This window comes from Sapajus apella, unplaced genomic scaffold (genome assembly GCF_009761245.1).
Source record: "Sapajus apella isolate SASKATOON/1434 unplaced genomic scaffold, GSC_monkey_1.0 scaffold6, whole genome shotgun sequence".
Taxonomy (NCBI): domain Eukaryota; kingdom Metazoa; phylum Chordata; class Mammalia; order Primates; family Cebidae; genus Sapajus; species Sapajus apella.
Genome location: NW_022436946.1, coordinates 39,050,217 through 39,066,877, shown reverse-complemented (window position 1 = coordinate 39,066,877; position 16,661 = coordinate 39,050,217). Strand labels below are relative to the sequence as shown.

Below are 16,661 nucleotides of genomic sequence, written 5' to 3'. Positions count from 1 at the left end.
GAAAGAGGGAGGGAAGAAAGGAAGGAAGGAAGGAAGGAAGGAAGGAAGGAAGGAAGGAAGGAAGGAAGGAAGGAAGGAAGGGAGGGAGGGAGGGAGGGAGGGAGGGAGGGAGGGAGGGAAGGAGGGAAAGAAGGAAGGAAAGAAGGAAGGAAGGAGGGAGGGAAGGAAGGAAGGAAGGAAGGAAGGAAGGAAGGAATGAATTAAGGAAGGAAGGAAGGAAGGAGAGAAAGTTCCTTGAAGGAATATCAAAGGTAAGAAAACCAAAAAAGTAATAAATAAATAAATTAGCTAAAAATGAAAGAAAACAAAGGTAAGAAAACCTAGATAGCACAGGGTTCTCGAAGCTAAGAGAACCTAAAAAGGAAGAAGTAGCCATCAAGTGCAACATAGTGAAAGCTGAGAAGGGGCCTTTGGAATGGACAATTAGGTCATAGGTGATTCAGAAAAAATAATTTCTGTGCATTTACAGAAGCCAGACATAGTAAATGAGATCCAAATAAATGGGGAAAAGGTAAAGGCAGATTTTAGGGTACACTTTTGTTTTTTTTTTTTTTTGAGACGGAGTTTCGCTCTTGTTACCCAGGCTGGAGTGCAATGGCGCGATCTCGGCTCACCGCAACCTCTGCCTCCTGGGTTCAGGCAATTCTGCCTCAGCCTCCTGAGTAGCTGGGATTACAGGCACGCGCCACCATGCCCAGCTAATTTTTTTTGTATTTTTAGTAGAGACGGGGTTTCACCATGTTGACCAGGATGGTCTCGATCTCTTGACCTCGTGATCCACCCGCCTCGGCCTCCCAAAGTGCTGGGATTACAGGCTTGAGCCACCGCGCCCGGCCTTTAGAGTACACTTTTGAAAGCTTTAGTGAGAATGGAATCTCTGGGGGAACATAACAACTTTTTTAATTGTAAAATTATCAAATAAGCCACCTTATTTTTTATTTTTCATTCCTTAAGTTTGAGTTTAAGCCCTTTAAAAATAAAGATAGTAAGATAAAAACACAACACTACAAAGTATAAGATCTGAGAGCAAAAATTGCTTCATGTAAGAAATGAAAGTAGATTATAAGCTGCTGAATGCTAGTACAGGAAGGTGGTTTTACACTCAGCTATCTCTTGATAGAAGTTCTTGCAGTCACGCTATGTCGAAACAGAGAATATGAGCACCACAATGGAATGAGGACACAAAGAGAGTGATAAGAGGAATGCTCTTTTCTAGTATTGAAGTTAGTAGAGAATACCTTTGATATAACATACTTAAAGCCTATGGAAGCTCTAAGTGTAGGCTCTCCATGTAAAGTCTGAGATGAGGGCAGAGGCAGTGACATCGTTTAGAGGAGTAGTGGCTTATGAGCTCTTTTGTACAGTTTCAGAACAGAACCTAGAGCTTGGGCAGTAACCACAGAGAAGGGCTCCTGTAGTCAAGTTAAGACCTGGAATTGCAGAGGGAAGTCATTTTTAAATGTGCATTTCTTAACTGGGATTGCCTGTTCCCTTCAGAACAAGCAAATAAATGTTAAGGTCTTAAGATACTTGATGTTTCAAAATATAAACAATAACAAAATGAATCACCATCAAAGTGTGTTTAATTTTTCAAAGCATTTTAGCATCCATCATTTCATCTTTCTTAATGGAAATATTCAAGGATACACAAGGCTACAGGTCAAGTCTCAGGGCAACTCCAATCAATCCCCAAGATTCTATACTTAGCTGTGTTTGCAGATGTTATGCTTATTTTTCAAGACTAACTTTAGCAGTGATTAATTTTAGTGAAGGTATATGCTTCAAGAAAAAAAAAAAGGAACGAAAACTGCAGTTCAGGCATACATACCTTCACCCACATAAAAAACCTGAAAGGATACCAAAATCGTTCTGACCTAGTTACATCCCAATTAACACAGACTCTGCTTTACTAAAACTCCTCTTCTTACTGTGAACACAAAATGCCAGCTGTGAAAGCAAGCGATACTGCTGGGTTTGCACACTTTGGTTACCATAGAAACAGTAGAAATGGCAAGAGTTGGATGCCTTGCATTTAAGTTATCGACAATAAAATCAGATAGATAAACCCATGCCCAGGGTTCATTTTAGTTAAACTGTATTTTAAAGGCAAAAGTCAGGGAAATAATGTGATAAGTAATATAATTACTCAGAAGCTATTCCTGAAATAACTGCAAGTTAGGAGAATTTAGTTAATGCTTGAATTTATATTCATGATACTTTAAATGTACTCCAGATTTGCTTTTTCTTTCTTTAGAATCAATGTTTTCACAGGGTTAAATATATTTCAGTTAACTGGCACATCATGAGTAGCGCAGCCTAAAGATATACAATCTTTCTACTACATTTGCTTTCTCCCCACCCCAGGACATTTGGGACAAAAATATGAAACTCATAATAGGACTCTTACCAGCACCAATAAAGAGAGAAAAACACAAACACAATCGTCTACAATCCTGAATAACAGGAACAGAGACAATGAGAATATCAATCGGACTAGTTTCTGAAACAATGAACAGTGCAGGCTTGATACTAATGGCCCTACCTATACTTTTATTTAAATATAGTTAGTGGTGACACAGCTCTCCTCACATTTGATGCAAACGTACATTACCAGGAAAAAACCCTCAGTTCATGCTCCTTTCTTTACACCGTTTTTCATTGTTTACCATGAACAAATATGATTCTGCGTTGTAACAAATAGGGCAAGGAACAACCTAAGAGTAAAATCTATGCCTTTTTCTTTTTCTCTTTTTTCTTAAGCAAACAGTCATTTGCTAATAGCACTAGTCTATTATAACTTAAAACAACTTCACTGATTAGAAAGTAGATGATTTAAAATATAAAGAATCTGATCATTGTGATTGCAACTTCCTAGAGGGCAGGGAGAGTAATTCTGTCACCACTTCATATGTATGCTGAGAACTAGGTATATACTGTGTTTAATAAACATTTGTTGAATGAGTAAACAAATAAGTGAATGAGCTAATAATTTGCCAATGGTTTGTAATCATAATCCATCCAGTTATGGCATAAGGTATGAGTGTCCTTTGAGAGAGGCAAGTTCCCAATTTGCAAAGAAGTTGAAGGAAACTAGAATAAATACCCCAAAACATGCCAAGCTCACTTCTGAATAAGGGTTTTTAAAAAATATTATTTTAATTTATTCTGCAGTTTCAAAATTCTCTATAGGCTGGCAGAGGTGGCTCATGCCTGTAATCCCAGCACTTTGGGAGGCCAAGGTGGGCAGAATACGAGGTCAGGAGTTCGAGACCAGCCTGGCCAACATAGTGAAACCCCATCTCTACTAAAAATACAAAAATTAGCCAGGCACGGTGGCACCCACCTGTAGTCTCAGCTACTCAGGAGGCTGAGGCAGGAGAATGGCTTGAACTCAGGTAGTGGAGGTTGTGGTGAGCTGAGATTTTGCAGCTGCATTCCAGCCTGGGCAACAGAGAGAGACTCCATCTCAAAAAATAAAATAAAATCCTCTATATGCTAATGGCCCCGAAATCTATACCTCTAGGTCTCTAACCTTCCATATATCTTAAGACACATGTCGACTGCACGTTGGCCATCACCACAGTAAACTCAAACTCAACTTGTCCAAACTAAATTTTTACTTTTCCCTGTCAAAACTGCCTCTTTTTTTGGTTAATCCTTTCTCAGTCACAAAATCAACAAAAGCAGAAATTTGAACTTGCATTGATGCTCTCCTTTCTCCCTCAAATCTAACCAATCTTTAGATCTGACTATTTCCATCCTAAATATTTGTTGACTATCTCCCCTATTCTCACTTCTGATCACCTCTGTCATAGTTCAGCCCTTCCTTATTTCTCCACCAGCTGACTACAACCACCTGATAAGGCTGCTATCCCTGTGCCCTCAAACCAGCTCTCCAGAGCCCTGTCTGAGTGGTCTACCTTTAACAAAAACCTGACTAGCTCAGGAAACTGGACACACAAAAAATCCACACTTCTCAATAGGACAACTAAGATCCACCATAATCTGGTCCCTACGTCTTTCTCCTGCCTCTTCTTTTACTACTCTTTCTTTGTCCCAGTAATACAAAGTGCTTGAAGTTTCTTCTCTATGCCCTTATTCATACTCCTCTGCCTGGAATGCTCCTCTCACCCACGTCTTTTCATCTTACTAATTTTTATGAATCCTTTCCAATTCAACTCAGTATGAATCGTCCAAGACAGTCCCCATCCCAGCTGGTTAGGTGTTATTCTGTACTCAGTGCAGGATGCTTAGCTGATCCTTGAATGTGCCTCATAATTTCTTTTGTAAACCTTGTTGCTTTATGATTATGTTTGTTGAATCTCCCTCACCATGTACTTATTGCAGGAAGGGACTGTATTTATTAACTCTGTATTCCCAGTGCTGAGCATACGATCTGGTACATGTTCAGAAGCCAAATATGTTTGTAATGCAAATATTCTAAGTCTATAAACCAGTACTTCCCCCACAGAAATCCAGCTATAAATAAGTAATCTAGTTAAAAATGACAATTAGGTTCCAAAATGATATTAGTGTCATAACTTTAGGTACACTGTAGGCTAAATAGGTCTTTGTATTCAGAGACTCTAACTACTGTTTAAAATGTTATTTCTAAATGAAAATGCCTTTCTTGTTTGAAATTATGTATTTACAACTAATATGTAAGCTACCAGTAAGTTAGGAGGAACCTGTAACATTAAATTCTGTGATCAATTTCATTTTACCTTAAACTGATCTAACAGTATCTGTAATATAACACCTGTGTTAATCAAACTTTGGTATTCACAGTAAACAATGCCTGCCAATCCAGCGATGCCAATCCAGTTAACAATGTGTTTCTTTGTCTTTTAGGAGTAGTTACCAGCCTGAACAACAGAGATAAGGTTTTCTTTTCTCTAACAAGAGCCAATAAAAAGCAACCATTATAAAAAGCTCAATGCAAGACAAATATATGTATGTAGAAGGCTATTTACCTAACTCCAAGGTCATTATGCTAGTATAATCAAGACATATTCCACGTTAACATCTATGGTAAGAATAATGCTACAAAGGTATTCGGATATATTCCTGTTCATTAACAAGTACAATTCATCCTTAGAGAAGCAACACTGTCAGAGAGTAGTTTTCTATTTACGTTTGGAACATCCACATCCAAATCAAATAATTTGGTCTTATTATCATGAGAAATTAAGAATGTCAGAGATAGAAATTCTCAGACTCAGTCCTCCTGCTTTACTGATGAAGAAACAGAGGCCCAGAGAAGTGAGAGACCTACAACTTGACCAAGTTCACTCTGTGCGGAGAGAAGCACATCCAGATGAAAACCCAGTTCTCTCAGAGATTCACTCCAAGCCAGACTTGTGAGAGCAACAGCACCCTGGGAAAATGAACAGTACCTAACCAATTATGGCCTTCCCTATAGAAGACTTCTACCCAATGTATGCTTAGGTGAGAATATGATCCCACAAAATAACCATCATATGTAATCTCCTGGTAAAATGAATCATCGGTCCTTGCATGCAAGAGTCCCTCATTCTTATAAGGTATCTATCTATGTTGCTAGTCTAACAGAATACCTGTGGTGTTAATTACCCAGGTATACATTTATCAAAACTCATCAATTTGTAATTAAAATGGGTGCACCTTCAGCAAAAGAAATTATCAATAGAGTAAACCGGCAACCAACAGAATGGGAAAAAGTTTTTGCAATCTACCCATCTGACAAAGGGCTAGTATCCAGAATCTATGGAGAACTTAAAAAAATTTACAAGAAAAAAACAACCCCATCAAAAAGTGGGCAAAGGATATGAACAGACACTTTTCAAAAGAAGACATTTGTGCAGCCAACAAATACATGAAAAAAAAGCTCATCATCACTAGTCATTAGAGAAATGCAAATCAAAACCACATTGAGATACGACCTCATGCCAGTTAGAATGGTGATCATTAAAAAATCGGAAGACAACAGTTGTTGGAAAGGATGTGGAGAAATAGGAACACTTTTACACTCTTGGTGGGAGTATAAATTAGTTCAACCACTGTGGAAGACAGTGTGGTGATTCTTCAAGGATCTAGAAATAGAAATAACATTTGACCCAGTACTACCATTACTGAGTATATACTCAAAGGATTATAAATCATTCAATTATAAAGACACATGCACACATATGTTTATTGCGGCACTGTTCACAATAGCAAAGACTTGGAACCAACCCAAATGCCCATCAATGATAGACTGGATAAAGAAAGCGTGGCATATACACCATGGAATACTATGTAGCCATTAAAAAGGATGAGTTCATGTCCATTGCAGGGCCATGGATGAAACCGGAAACCATCATTCTCAGCAAACTGACACAAGAACAGAAAACCAAATACCGCATGTTCTCACTGATAAGTAGGTGTTGAACAATGAGAACACACGGACACAGGGAGGGGAACATCACACACTGGGGCCTGGGGGACGGGGAGGCTACGGGAGGAATAGCAGGTGGTGGAGGGGATTGGGAGGAATAGCATTAGGAGAAATACCTAATGTAGATGATGGGCGATGGATGCAGCAAACCACCACCATGGCACGTGTATACCTATGTAACAAACATGCACAATCTGCACATGTACCCCAGAACTTAAAATATAATAAAAAAAATTTTTAAAGGGTATACTTTATTGTATATAAATTCCACCTCAATAAAATTAATTTAATAAAATAGCATGCCTAAATTGATTCTTCAGTAATAGCCAAAGGCCTCAAAATACTGGGGCTCTGTCTATAGTCTTTGATTCTCAACTAGTTCTGCCATTACTATCAACGTGGGATGAATCTTAATTAGACTCTCTTAGTGACCTTGAAGTTACTTTGGTAAACAGTCTTCTTCATACATATGTTTGTCAGCACAGGCCACTAAAACTTTATGTTTAAGTCAGTGATCATCAAATGAGCCCTGTCCCTAAGTTAAACCTTAAGAGGCTTCATATGTCACTGTGACTCAAACCATGACTTCTTGAAAGCTGGCCCTCTTGGAAGTAGGATTCTTGATATGTACCCTCTGCCTACAGAATAACTGGTAGCGCATTAATTCAAACTGACAGCTAAATGTGTAGGACTCTGCTGAAAGCTCCAACTACCGGGCTATGAGCCCAGATGATAAAACTGTCATGCCAAAAACAACAACAACAAATTATAGCCCATGTCTAGAAAACACATTAATATTACCTTCTTATATATGTAAGGCAAGTGTCACCGTATCCAGAGCACTATAAGAAACACTGCGTCTGATCTACACAAGGCCATTGTAGAGGCAGCAAAACAGGAGCATAGATGGCATCATTACCATCAAAGGTCTCCAGAATGCAGACATGAATGGCTAAGCCATAGACTATCAAGGACTCAGCTTTAAGGAACTTGTTAGGAACCAGAGATCACTATAGGAACACGAGTATGATTCTTCAGCACGGCAAGATTTGTAATTGTCCAAAATCGCCTAAAGTAGCAGGTCAGAAGATATCCAGGCCATATTTTGCTTTTTGACTACTAACTTTGAGACAGAGTTTCACTCTTGTTGCCCAGGCTGGAGTGCATGGTGTGATCTCAGCTCACTGCAACCTCCACCTCCTAGGTTCACGTGATTCTCCTGCCTTAGCCTCCCAAGTAGCTGGGATTACAGGCATGCACCACCATGCCTGGCTAATTTTGTATTTTTAGTAGAGGCAGGGTTTCTCCATGTTGGTCAGGCTGGTCAAGAACTCCCAACCTCTGGTGATTCACCCACCTCAGCCTCCCAAAGTGCTGGGATTGCAGGTATGAGCCACCGCGCCCAGCCAACTCTTCATTTTAAAAGAAATTAAAATGATTAAGTCATATTAAAAGAAATACTACTTCTTACCATAATCCTCTTTAAGTAGAAGGTTAACTGATATATCAAATAAAAAATAACAAATAATTAAGTAATTTGACTAGCATGGAATTGTTACCTTCAAAGCCTCTCTTAGTAATATCTCATTCAAGAAAGAAGAATGAAAAGTATATTTGAAACAGTTGCTAATTGTGATCTCATTTAATCAAGCTTTTAAAAACTTCCTTATTTTAAATATGAAGACTTGGCAAAAATATTTGCAATATTTAAATATAAACAGGATGAAACATAGCCTACTTTTTTTTTTTTTTTAACACCAGGAGGCATGTTTCACATATTTATACTAGATCTCTGCTTTGTAAAGCTGAAGGGGCTAGGAAAAGTATTAAACTACAGGCATTCTGGGGGGAAAGGAGGTTAAATAAAGGGTATCTTTTGTTTACTGACAGGATAAAAACAGAATGTATACAAGCTTCTACAGAAAGGAAATGAGACATTCAGGAACTCTGGAGCTACATTCAGAAACTTTGGTGGAACTGAGGATCAACAACCATATAAATTACTTCTCACTATTCCCCATTTTACAGATGAGTAAACTGAAGCTTAAAGATCAAAATCTTAGAATTTTTTAAAGTATAGGTTCTCAAAGTTTCCGTATCTTAAGGACTAAGTAAGGCTAAAACTCCAGAACAATATTAAATGCCTGAAAAATGCTGGCATGATGGTTACAGTAAGATTTTAGGGGTTTTGCCTTATCAAGTCCTATTTAGCAGAGACAAAATTAAAGACCTACCGTATCTCCTTGTCAGACAATTTATGAAGAGAAGCTATGCTGCATGCAGAGATTTCTGAGCACTTATTTTAATCAAATGTTCACAAAGATGAACAGTACAGCATTTTTCTTACAGCTGAGTGAATATAGAGGGTGGTCTTTGAATTTTACATACATGGTATTCGACTTTCATACAGAGATGTCTTTATTCTCTTTAGCTAAAGGTCTTTTTCATCTTTCTGCATGGTGTCCTTTCAATGCCTCCGGGCTAACGGTTACAATTCAGCAGAAATACCAGCCTTGGAAAACAATGTTTTGCCATTATTTAAAATTTTATTTGCATTTTTGCCTCTGCTTTCCACAAAAGAGTAGAATATAGAAATAAGAAAGTACCAATACTAGTGATAAGCACAGGCCTCAGACTGCGTAAAAAGATGGAAATGTCTAGGTATGTTCAAAGTGATAAATTCTGGACCTCAATTGAACACATCATCTGAACTTAAGTAGATTAAACCTATGGTTCAACAGCAGGGAGAGGAAGAAGAGGAAGGAAGAGGAGAGGAGGGGAAAATTAGGAAACATATTTTGAATTCTGAAAATCACTGAACAATGTTTCTTAAAGAGAAGAGATAATTAGTACATTATAACTATTTTTTAGCTCTTTCCAACCAGAACTGCCCCCAAATCCTATCATCCATGTAACTTTTACACATGAAAAAATTATACATGAAAAATGGGACTTTTGCATTTTCCTTTTTTTTTTTTTTGAGATGAAGTTTCCCTCTTGTAGCTCAGGCTGGAGTGCAATGGCGCAATCTCGGCTCACTGCAACCTCCACCTCCCAAGTTCAAGCGATTCTCCTGCCTCAGCCTTCCAAGTAGCTGGGATTACAGGCATGTGCCACCACGCCCAGCTAATTTTGTATTTTTAATAGAGATGGTGTTTCTCCATGTTGGTCAGGCTGGTCTTGAACTCCTGACCTCAGGTGATCTGCCCGCCTTGGCCTCCCAAAGTGCTGGGACTACAGGTGCGAGCCACCATGCCCGACCTGCATTTTCTTTATTGTATTTCCACTGAATAAAAAATGACAATAACAGGATCTATTTGTCATTTAATTTTTGCTTTGTTTTGTTTTTTAGAGACAGGGTCTATGTTGCACAAATTAGACTCAAACTCCTGGGCTCAAGGTATCTTCCCACCTTATCCTCTTGAGTAGCTGGGACTACAGGCATGCGTCATCACAGCTAGTCCCAAATATCATTTAAAAGCTTCCTCAACTCTGATAGTGAAGCAGGATATTTCCCTGACCCCTTCGCGGGCTGAAATTAGAATGCATGGGTGCCAGCAGGGGCAAACTCCACTCACTCAACCCACTCACAGGATGGGGAGCATGCAGGTGAGTGGGTGCAGGAGCCGGGGCAAGCCCTTTTGGGTGCTGGCAGGAGCAAAACTCTGTGCGAGTCCCCTGGCAGCATCTAAGGGGGGTGTCTGCGACCTCTGAAGCCCCAGAAGGAACGGTACAGTCCCCTTTTAGCTTTGCCATCTGTGGACACATTAAGTGTTAACAGCTCAGTGGAGGGTCAGCGTGATAGCCTTTTGAACCCACACCCATGACATCCAAGTTCTTGTTCAGCATCCAGGAGGAATGAGGTCACCCTAGCAAACTGAACGTGGCAAATGCGGGGGATTTTATTCCCAATAAAAGTGGCTCTCGGCAGGAAGGAGAGCAGGAAAGGGGATTGAGCAGGAAGCTAATCTTCCCCTGAAATCCAGCCGTCCCCTGCTAGACTCTTCTCAAAAGCTACAGCCTCAAGCTGTCTTTCTGAAGTCAAGCTGCTTCTCTCCAACATCCACCCATAGTCTCCAACATCCAGCTGCTTCTCCTCCTCTCTTCCATGTGAGCCCGAGGTTTTTATGGGCACAGGATGAGGAGCAGGGCAAGCCATGGATGGTTTTGGAAAAGGCAACATTCAAATGGGAAAACAAGGATGGAAGTTCTCACCTTGGCCCCTGGTATCATGGTTTTTGGCTTGAGGGTGGGAACCTTGCCAGAGACACACCCTCTTCTACCCAGAATTTCCCTGCCTCCTGTCTCTATCGGTAGGTAGCTTCAGACATGTTTTCCAATCTTTCCCATCTCCTGGTATACACACTGTTGTGTAAATTCCTCTCTGAGTGTGGACTATACCTAATGACTTGCTTCTAGCGAAGAGAATACAACAAAACTAATGGGACGTCACTTCCATAATTAGATTACAGATTTACTTCCTCTCTTTTGCCTTCTTGCTTGCTCACTCTGGTGAGCAAAACTGCCACCAGAGTGAGCAAGCTGCCATCTTGTGAGACGTTCTATGAAGAGGCTCATGCGGCACGGAACTTCACCTCATGAGCTGATGGATGGTTTTCACCCATCAGTTCACAAGGAAATGAATCCTCCCAACAACCGAATGAATGAGCTAGGAAAGGGATTCTTTCCAGTCAAGCTTTGTGATAACTAATTCTGTGTGGAATTTCCTTTTAAAAGACCTTGAAACAAAGGACCCAGACAAGCCATACATGGATTCCTGACCCACAGAAGCTGTGAAATAATAAATGTTGTTTAAGCCACTAAGTTTGGGGTTAACCTGTTACACAGCAACAGATAACTGATACAGCATTAAATTATATATAGCCAACATGTCAAAACCTAGAATGCTGTTGAAAATCCAGTCAGCATTTAGTGAATAAGCAGATGTCACAAAAAAGCAAAGTTAACAAACCAAAACTAAAATTTGCTGTCAATTAGTATAAAAAAATCAAAAGTCATATAATATATATAGTATCCAACTTATAATGGATCTATGTATTGATCTTTCAACTTCAGGATGGTGCAAAAGCAATACACATTCAGTAAGCTCCTTAACTTACAAAGAGGCTATTTCTGGATAAGCCCACTGTATGTTGAAGACATAAATTATAAGTTAAAAAGGTACTTTTGCCTTATAACATTTCAACTTATGATGGCTCTGTTGAGATGTAACTATCAAAAATTAGGGAATATCTGTACCTTCCTCTGCAACTAGAATATCTACTGCAACATTTCTTTTTTATTTTATTTATTTATTTAGAGATGGGGTCTCACTATGTTGTCAGACAGGAGTGTAGTGGCTATTCACAGATACAAACATAGCATACTACAGTGTTGTACCACTGGCCTCAATCAGTCCTCCCACCTCAGCCTTCAGAGTAGCTGGAACTACAGGTATGTGCTACCCTACCCAGCTTGCATCACTTTCTTTAATCAAATGAAATCATATCTGACTCAAAGTACTGGCAAGGTTTTTTGTTATTACTACTATTCTGATAGACCTCTAATAGAAGTTTTTAGATAGAATAGTAGCTCGTAGCTACTAAAATCTTCAGTAGCTGTTAATTAACAACAAAAGTCAAAAGATTCCTGGATACAAAATTATTTTCTCTCTCAAGTGGATCTCACAAAATTTTGATATACTGTACGATGATTGCAGACCACATAGCTTTTGTGTCCACAGACTTCAAAAGACTGCAAATCCACCCACTAATGTGAAAAGAGCCTTGGGATGGAAACTCCACACATATTTTAAATTTATTTTTATTTTTTACTTTTGGGGGACTGAGTCTCAATCTATTGCACAGGCTGGAGTGCAGTGGCCCAATTTCAGCCCAATGCAATCTCTGCCTCCCAGGTTCAAGCGATTCTCCTGACTCAGTCTCCCAAGTAGCTGGGATTACAGGTACCCGCCACCACACCCAGCTATTTTTTGTATTTTTAGTAGAGATGGGGTTTCAGTATGTTGGCCAGGCTGGTCTGGATCTCCTGACCTCAGGTGACCTGCCCGTTTCAGCCTCTCAAAGTGCTGGGATTACAGGCATGAGCCACTGCACCTGGTCTCCACACATATATTTTAAAAGACAGAGCTAGGGTTGGCACCCTAAAGCATTCATTCAAATCCTTCATTCAATAAAGACTTAGTGCTTATTGTGTACTAAGTCCTGGGATATGATAATGAAAAATGAAATAGTCTAACTGATAGTTCAATTTATGTCACTGAGCTAGTAGCAAGGTTCTGAAATGGAGTCATAAATCCACTTAATAATATTATCATTTAGCCAGCATTTGTCTATTATTGCTAAAGAATAATGTAAAATTGCCATATGCCTTGCTGAAATTCAATTCAAATAACTTTTGAGCATAAACAATATGCCAATGCTGGGACTACAGAAATTCGTGAGATATGAACCTTGCTCTCAAGAAGCTCATAATTTGGAAAAAGAGATAAACTAAATCTTGGCATTCTTCCAATCTACCAAAATAGTAATTCCATGAAAATGAGTCATCCTATATTTCATTTTCTTACTCTTAGCTATATCCTGCTATAAAATTAAAATACATCTTTTCTCCCTTGGTGTTTACAAGTTCCAAGTATTTATAGACTTATGTCTCTACTTCACTGTCTCTCGGCCAAGATGAATATATTTAGCTCTCTTTCTCTTTTCCTTTTAAAGCAATTCCTCATTTTAAATTATTTTTCATGACTTTATTTAAATTCTCTATTTCTGTATAAATTCTAGGATTCAAATGACATAATTAAAATACTGATTCAGATATAAAATCAATCATAATGAAAAACATCAACCCTTATGATGATGTAACGTCTCTGTGTATGATGTCCAAAACACTGGCTTTTGTTTAAATTTTTTATTTTATACTGTAAATTTATATTTACTCTAACACATTTAATTGTATGGATTTTCCAGGTTTCTCACATCAAATGAAATTCAGAGATGATGAGCACTCAGCTGTGACTAACAAATAGTGTAAAGCCAAATTTCTTAAAGCAACAGAAAATGAAGCATTAAGAAAAACAAAACTAGTCATTGACTACAACAGCAACACTACTCTTAAGCTCACAAAAAATAATATTTCAAATGTCTCCACCATCCTCTTTTAAAGACCATATTCATATTTGATATACTTTTATTTCTGTATCTACTGCAGAATATATTTATGAAGTAAGCATACGGTTTAAATCTACTTCTGAAAGTACTTTGGCAAAACTATGACAATATGGAACAGATTATCAGAACTCAAGATTAGTGAATCAAGAATTGAAGAGGCTGTCACAGACTAGATTCCTGTTGGTTCAAAGTTTCTTTATCTTAAGTTTCTTAATACATGGCCTCAACTTGTTGCCCAAGGCTGGAGTGGAGTGCAGTGGCACAATCACGGCTCACTGCAGCCTTGACCTCCTGGGCTAAAGCAGTCCTCCCACTTCAGCCTCCTGAATAGCTGAAACTACAGGCATGCACTGTCACACCCAGTTAATTTTTTATTTTTTGTAGAGATGGGGGTCTCACTATGTTGCTTATGTTGCTCAGGCTGCTCTTGAACTCCTGGGCTCAATCAATCCTCCTGCCTTGGCCTCTGAAAGTGCTGAAATTACAAACATGAGCCACCACACCCAATCAGTTGAAAATTTCAAATACTATTACTCACTTGAGGAGTTGGGTCCATTCAGTAAGTATGCGGGTAAAATATAAACCAGTGCTATACTATGTAAGAACCATATTCAGAACGCATTTCAACACTGTGTTCATGCCATTGATGAGGTAATAATCATCAGTGGTGGCTTTTCCAATGGGGGAAAAAATCCATTCTGTGGCTCACAAACTGTCAGTATTTAAACAAAAAGACCCCTAAAACTCTCTAGCTCAAGCAGGCTCCAACCCATACCTTCCAAGTCCAACCTCACACTACCACAATTGAGCTTATCCGTATTTGAGCCAGCCAGAACTGCATGTCCTTTCTGAGATAATCTCAGTGCTTTATTGCCTCAGAATTTTTACATCCAAAACTCCCTTAGGTTACCCTCATCAACAAAGTCTCTATTTAAATTCTACTCATCTTTCAAAGTCCAACTCAAATGCAACCTGCTCTTTGAAACTTTCCATTATCCCCCAATCACAAGCTCTTCTGACCTTGCATAGATTTAGTCTGTGCTTCCCATGTAGCTACAATCAATTCTCTCTTATTTATCTTATAGTATAATTGTTAGTGTGTATGTCACATTTCTTCAAGTCTCCTTGTGAAGAAGTTCTTTGATGCACTCATCTTTGTATTGTTCCCATCCCTCTGTACTTTACACATACAAGAAAACAAAAAATGTTCATTGAGGATAGTGTATTTGAATACCTGATACCCAAAATGTCACAGTACTATTCTCCCTGATACTCACTCACTGAGGAAATATTTCCTCAACACCTATTGTGTACAGGGGAAGTAACGTACAAAAAGAGTCAGACATAGACCTTGCTCTCTCAGGAAGTTTACAGGCTAGGAGATGTTCTAAGAGTTCTCTAAAACTGCTATAATACTAATAGATAAATACAACAGGAACCAACAACAAGGAGAGATTCGTTCCAAGTAGACATGGATATGAGGTTAAGTTTTCATTAGCATTTGTGCTGGACCCTGAAAGACAGATTGTATTTGAATATGTTGAGACAGGGTTAAGTGGTTTTAAGATAGGGGAAATAAAAGCCATTAAGGCAGGAAATCCCAGGAGGAGACAGGAAACAATCCATAGTTCAGGAGTAAAGTATACATGAAAGATGACAGGGGTAGAGAAAAATTTTAAAGGCAGTTAAAGCTATACTTGGTAAAACTCTGAAAGCCAAATAAGAAAGTAGAGATTTAGTCTGTAAGCAACAAGGAACTATTTCAAAGTTCTTGAGCAGGACCTGAATAACTGGTCAGAGGGTCCAAAGTGGATTGGAAGGGAAAGAGATTGTTGACAACAGACAAGTATAGAGAGTAGTATCACAATGAAAGAAGGAGATAATAAAAGCCTGAACTAAGAATGAGGACTAGAGATGAAAATAGATGAATGCGAGGCATATTTTAGAAATGACACTGAAAGAACTTGACAAGTTCTGGATGTGGAGTGCAAAGAAGGGTCTGCAAAGAGGTAAAAGAAGTTTCTAAGCTAGGAGGAGGGTGGTGCCCTAACAAAAAGAGAGGACACTAAAGCAGCAGCAAATCTGAATGGGAGAAAACTGAGTCCTGGGCATACTAAATTTTAGTATCAGTAGACATTCAGGTGACAGTGTCACGAATAAAATGTGTTAAGCTATGCTATTTAGAACAAAATACAGAATTTTATGAAACAAGGGAGAGGAGCTCAGATAAGTTAATCTTTAATAAAAGATTCTGATCAATCATTTAAACACAAACACAACCTCAAAAATATAACCTCCATAAATTTCATTAAATACACTGCCTATTAAATCTAAAAGCCCATTTATGAAGGAGGTCTTCTTATGATCTGGATCAACATCATGTACCCAATAATCTTTTTTTTTTTTTTTTTTTTGAGATAGGGTCTGGTTCAGTTGCCCAGGCTCAAACCATCCTCCCACCTCAGCCTTCCAAATAGCTGGGACTGCAGGAGTGCACCACCATGCCCCGCTAATTTTTATATTGTTTGTAGAGATGGGGTTTTACCATGTTGCCCAGGCTGGTGTCAAAGTCCTGAGCTCAAGTGATCCACCCACCTCAGCCTTCCAAAGTGTTGGGACTACAGGCATGAGCGTCACACCCAGCCCAATAATCACTTTAAAACATGCTGATTCATAGTTAATAGTAAAGTGGACATGTGGAAGCCTCAAAGAATCTTAATTAAAAATTATAAGGAGACATGCTTCCATTAATATAGCAAATACATCTTTTATGGCCACTATCATTTGACCCCAATTTATACAATGTCACAGCAAGACATGGTCAAGTCAGGTGAGTAGCCTTGACTGACAAGGTCCCAGAGGATACTAACTAGATCCTTTAGACAATAAACACCTCTCATCGTTAATAAAATAAAATTTACCTAGATGTATCCCTACCATATCCTGAGAATTCTCAGAAGCCTAAGAAACAAAAGATCATGAAATCACTTTGTGGGGGCAAAATAAAACCTCCAATGATAAACTGAAGAGAAAACTTGAGGATTGCAGCTATTTTA

The 16,661-nt window shown here is 38.8% G+C and overlaps 1 protein-coding gene across 8 annotated transcripts in view; it reads right to left on the bottom strand.

Annotated features, from left to right (window-relative positions):
• Positions 1-16,661, bottom strand: part of CDK19 (cyclin dependent kinase 19) — a 202,288-nt gene that overhangs the window by 40,331 nt on the left and 145,296 nt on the right. The gene's annotated exons all lie outside the window — the stretch shown is intronic.